The sequence below is a fragment of the Triticum aestivum genome, chromosome 3B, assembly GCF_018294505.1.
Source record: "Triticum aestivum cultivar Chinese Spring chromosome 3B, IWGSC CS RefSeq v2.1, whole genome shotgun sequence".
NCBI lineage: Eukaryota > Viridiplantae > Streptophyta > Magnoliopsida > Poales > Poaceae > Triticum > Triticum aestivum.
The window spans coordinates 788,745,479-788,751,769 of NC_057801.1; positions in this window are offsets into that span (position 1 = coordinate 788,745,479).

Genomic DNA, 6,291 nt, shown 5'->3' on the forward strand with positions numbered 1-6,291 from the left:
TTAGTATAGCTCGAGAAGCATTACCGCCGACAGTATGGCGTGAGGGATTTGTCCAATAAACTTTGACGGAAAGACGGCGACCCTTCTCCCCCTCACCCCATCATCCACTTCATCCTCATATTCTCTCTATCATGCTGAAACAAAACACCGTGGCTTATGGGCCTTGATTTTGATGTAAATAATATGTGTAGTTACATATGAATAGCTTTTTAATTGCTCCACAGAAATATTTCAGAAGTGTAAAAAGAAATGCATGACTCAACTTCACCTCAGTTTTCATATATATATACCTACGTAGAATGAAACACCTCTCCTATATTTATGCGTGTTAACAACACGTGAGAGGTCTACATGTAGTGAATACTTTGACTCTATGTAATCAAGCATGAGTAGTCTACGATTGAGCAATGACATCTTCTGTTTTGTTTTGTGTACTATTTTGTTTGTTGGACATATTTTCAGATGCACACCTTGTATATCGTCAATCCACAGTCGGGTCGATCGAGCATGGTTTCAATTGCCAGAACCGCAGTTTACAATAGAATGTCTCTTTGCATAAAATATTCTTTTTGCGACTGAACTTTCTACATATATTTCTATTCTGGGTATATAGAATTTATTGTTTATATTATAAAGTAATTTGACTTGTATATGTATATGGCTATATACACCAGAACACCTTTGGTAGTTATTTAGGAAGTAATACATGTAAATAGTGTCTATCACTCTATGCGATCAAGTAACCAAGCAGGAAGAAACCATGCCATCACCACATTTTCTATTTCTTTCTTTAAAATGTTCGTGTGCACCAGATATTATAGACCGGGCTCGGGTACATCAATCTCTCTATTCAAAATAACTTAGTCTACAATATTCTTTGCGCAGCTATAATTTCTACACAAATTTGCATTTGGAGTATATAGTAATTCATTTCTTTATATTATAGAGTTGCTGGATTTTTCATTCAAATTTTAAAAGTTTAGTCTTGCGTTAGATGTGTTTCCATTGGGTTTTCATTTAATTCTGCAGACTTCCAAATTCAATAACTGCTTAAACTGTTGTGTAGCAAACCTTTTACCATCATAGATAGAAGTTATTCGCGTTATCCTGTGCTTCAGTCCAGCACACCGTAAAAGTCTAAACGACTCCTTATTAAGACCATCTTTGTTTATCTAATATTGTGATATGCATGATCTAACTCATGAATGGCTGCTCCCAGTAGTAGTGCCTTGTTTATCTGGTGGAAATGCAGTTTGTTACCAGTTTTGTGTTATCCTCCCGGCGGTCTGCCGTCTCATATTCACAAGTTTAAACCTTTAAAAATAATATAGTAATATTTCTTATCTCGTCGCCACTACGGATTTGGTGCTGAAATAGCTGCCGGTTGTCTTAATTTCGAAGATAATAAGCAGATGAATATGTTATTGTACCGAAATCGTATTTATTGTTTTGCATTGCTATTATAATTTTTTTCCATATGGGAAGCTGGGTTATTACTGTTTTCACATGTTGTCCTTGATTTAACCAATTAAATCATGGTGAGTAATCCACACAATAAATTTGAATATTAGTGACTTCAAATTTAGGAAAGATGGGTCACATGGAAGAAAAAAACTTATAAACATAAAAATTGCTCAACATTGCTGCTCTTTTCTGACAGTTCTTGTGCGAAGAAACACAGGGAGAAGAAGTTCTTGCCAGCAGATATTACCCAACATTGATGGCTGTGTGGTTCCTTCAATTTTTCGGGATGCTTTGCCATGGCTTTGTCCATCTGGGAGCCGCTTAGTATGTACTGAATGTAATTGACGACGTTGTTTGCCATGCTTTACAACTGGCGCCGTTGTTCATCGGCAACATGTGGCGTGCCTGGCGTGTATCGTGACAGCAATTTGCTGAGCGCTTGGCCAATGGCCATGCCTCGGATGAGCAGGAGATCGCCATCGTCCTACATGGCAGCTCGTGCTTGGGCGTTGTATTTTAAGCTGAGCATCTGAGGATGCCTTGGTTCATCCAATGTCTCGGGAACATCCGTATGTGGTTGGGTGCATCGTGCCCTTGATTTGTGGAGCGTTTGGCCATGCCTCAGATGATCGGGAGATTGCCATCATCCTGTATGGAGCTCGTGCTTGGGCATGTTGTGGCGTTTGGCTGTTCCTTGGATGAGCAAAGATCGCCATCATCCTGCATGGCGGCTCGTGCTTCGGCGTGTTCTGCTATTTGGCCGTTCCTCGGATGAGCAGGAGATCGCCATCGTCCTCGATGATGGTTCGCGCTTTGGCCTGTTGTGCTTTACCAAGTCCACTTTGAGTTTATATATTTGTGTCCCTGTGGTTCTCCGTTTGCAAGCTGAGTATAAACTTTCTCTCCCTCATCCTAATTGGAGTTTGTCTTGGGCACCACGATAGCTACAACAATCTGACTTTTTTTGTACGAACCTCCTATTGGATATTAATTCCACCGTATCCTATTCTATGTCCATCTAGTCTAGTATTAATCAGAGAGCCTAGCTATGTATTGTACGTGTTACTTTTTTTTGAGACTATGTACGTGTTACTCTTGGCAATGTAGGTGTGTTTGTTTTTTTATGGTATTTAGGTGTCCTTGTTGAATCATGTGATTTATGGAACACGTATTTACAAATCTGTGACTTATTTTTTATTAAAATTCGGTTGGAGGAAATACCTTTTTTTAGCGTTTAACCTAGCATTAGTTATAAGAAAAAACACGTATACGTATTGAGCCCTGATTTACCTTTTCGTTTTTCCAGTTGCCTCGTTGCATACCAATCCATCGCATTTTGCTTGTCTGACCGATTCCAACTCAATTAGCGATTTTTTTTCTATGGCCGGAAACGTACTGTTTGAGAAAAGCAAATCCCAGCCGTTCTTTTTGACTCTTTTTCTACTGTTACATCTAATCCGTTCGTTTTCTATCGTTTTAATAATATAATAGATGTTTGCAGATTCTAGCTTAGTCTACGTCACTCTTGCACTACTATTATTTTCATATTATTCGGTTGTGCAAGTGGAAGGCAATAATGACGATATTAGATGAACTGGTTGTGGCAGAGAGAAACGGGTATGAACTCAACTTGTTCTGTTTATGTAAATATGTTTAACCTAGTATCTATGATTCAGAATATTATGATCAAACATGTCTTCAATGACAATGAGAGATTATAGTTTCTCATGCCATGCTTAAGTAGCTAGGAGTGGATAATGATTTATCTTGGATGTCAACATTGTGTTAAAATGATCGTGATGTAGTATGATGATATGATATCCTCCTGTGAATGTTCGAGTGGCTTGACTTGGCACATGTTCATGCATGTAGTTGAATCAAAACCAACATATCCTCTATGATATTTATGTTCATGGTGTTCATATCCTACTCATGCTAGTACTCAATGTTTATTATGCATAATGCATGTTCATGATCATTTTCGCTCTCTAGTTGGCCGCTTCTCAACCTATTTGCCTCGCCTTTACTAAGCGGAAATACTGCTTGTACATCAAAATCCCAAAACCCAAAGTTATTTCAGATGATGAGTCCACCATATCTACCTATATGTGGTATTGCCCTGCTGTTCTAAGTAAATTTGCATGTGCCACCTCTAAATTTCAAATGAACATCTGTTTTTGTGTGCCTGGATTGTTCATAGAGCGACATGGGGTAGTCGATATCTTCCATGCTAAGTGGGTTATTCTCATAATGAGTGTTTATTCATTCGTCCTTGCACGAGAGGGGCGGTAATCGGGATTCCCAGTCCCAAAATAAAAATTGCAAATAATTAAACAAAACTCCCCCATGATTATTGTTGGAATGGACAATACCCGTGGATTCAGCTAGCCGTGGAGTGTAATTGTTGGTGGAGGGGGAGTAAATCTTTACTTTTATTGCTTGAGAACCTCCACTAATGTGTTTAGCATGGAAGATATTGATAACTTTTGGTCATGATGTGAATAGGATGGGTGCATTTCCCAAAAATTCATTTATCTCTGATTTAAGCTTCGAGCTCTGCCACCTCTGTAAATCCCTGTTTCCCTCTGTGAAGGGACTATCCATTTACTTTTATGTTGAGTCATCACCTTCTAAAATAAGCGCCAGATGTGAGAGCAATATTGTCATCCTCATGCACTATGTATAGTTAATGTTAGGCGCATCATGACTGGATCTTTTCTACCATGAATTACAATGTTTAGTCACTGCTTGAACTTTGGAGGCGCTCTATATTTATGTTTTGCGGTCTCAGAAAGGGCTAGCAAGAAACCACTGTTGTCATATTATATCATGGTTGTTTTGACAAAGTGTTGTCATTTGAGATATTTTTTTATTGCTCGCTAGTTGATTATATCATTGATATGAATTAATATAATTTTTAAGAGTTATTGTCGACATGGTTATTCATAATCTTTGCTGAAAACCTGGGTGCAACTTAAGCTTATTTATGTAAACAAGAACAAAAGAGTTCGTAAACGTTTTTCTTTTTTACTTTCAGTTTATCAATTGAATTGCTTGAGGACAAGCAAAGGTTTAAGATTGGGGGAGTTGATACGTCTCCATCGTATCTACTTTTCCTAATGCTTTTTCTTTTGTTTTGGACTCTACTTTGCATGATTTGGATAAAACTAACCCGGACTGACGCTATTTTCAGCAGAACTACCGTGGTGTTGCTTTTGTGCAGAAAAAAAGTTCTCGGAATGGAACGAAACTTTGGAGAATGTTTACACAATAAAAGAAAAGTACCGGAACCAAGAACCACCGGAGGGGGGGGGGGGTCCCTGGGTGAGCACAACCCACCAGGGCGCGCCCCCCTCCTGGCGCACCCAGGTGGGTTTTGCCCACCTGGTGGCCCTCCAGACCCTGATTCCAACCCTATAAAATCCTATTTTTGCAGAGAAAAATCAGGGAGAAAGAATTATCACGTTTCACGAGACAGAGCTGCCGCCACCTACTATTCTTCAAGAGGAGGCCAGATCTGGAGTCCGTTTGGGGATCCGGAGAGGGGAATCTTCGATCTTCGTCATCACCAACCCTTCTCCATCGCCAATCCCATGATGCTCCCCACTGGGAGTGAGTAATTCCTTCGTAGGCTCGCTGGTCGGCGAGGGAGTTGGATGAGATTCATCATGTAATCAAGTTAGTTTTGTTAGGGCTTGATCCCTAGTATCCACTATGTTCTGAGATTGATGTTGCTATGACTTTGCTATGCCTAATGCTTGTCACTAGGGCCCGAGTGCCATGATTTCAGATCTGAACCGTTTATGTTTTCACCATTATATCTATGTTCTATATCCGATCTTGCAAGTTATATGCATCTGCTATGTGTTATGATCCGTAAACCCTGGAGTGACAGTATTCGGGATAGTTTTCGGTGATGACCGTAGTTTGAGGAGTTCATGTATTCACTATGTGTTAATGCTTTGTTCCGGTTCTCTATTAAAAGAAGGCCTTAATTTCCCTTAATTTCCTTATGGACCCCGCTGCCACGGGAGGGCAGGACAAAAGATGTCATGCAAGTTATTTCTATGAACACATATGACTATTTATGGAATACATGCCTACATTATATTTATGAACCGGAGCTAGTTTTGTATCGCCCTAGGTCGACTGTTATATGATGAATATCATCCAATGAATTCACCAATCCAATGCCTATGAGTTTTTGGCATATTGTTCTTGCTAAGTTACTACTCCTGCTGCTACTGTTACACTTGCTACAAAACCATTGCTATCACCGTTACCATTGCTTTTACTGTTACCACTACTATCAAAATTATCATATTACTATGCTACTAATCATATTGCTGCAGATAATTAATCTCCATGTGTGGTTGAATTGACAACTCAACTGCTAATACTTGAAAATATTCTTTGGCTCCCCTTGTTTTGAATCTATAAATTTGGGTTGAATACTCTACTCTCAAAAAATGTTGTGATCCCCTATACTTGTGGTTTATCACAACCCATCTAGGAAAACCCACCACCCTTCGCGAGAGGGAGTAAGGCAGGTAAGGCATTCCGCCCTTCCACAAAGGCCTACGGTTAAGGAAAATAGGATGAGTGGTGGTGGAGTATTGAGTAATGGCCCCTAAAGAGTTGCCCTTCTACCACCCTCAGCAAAAATAATGACAAGCACAATCATTGATACTCTAGTTGTATCAGAAGTTTTAGAGTTGTTGTTCATGTGCGCAGAGATTGTTCTCTTTGTCTGCAAACCGAGGTCGTATGGAAGAAAGCACGGAGCCAAATCCAGGCTCGCTCAAGCTTATTAGTAAATAACTGCTA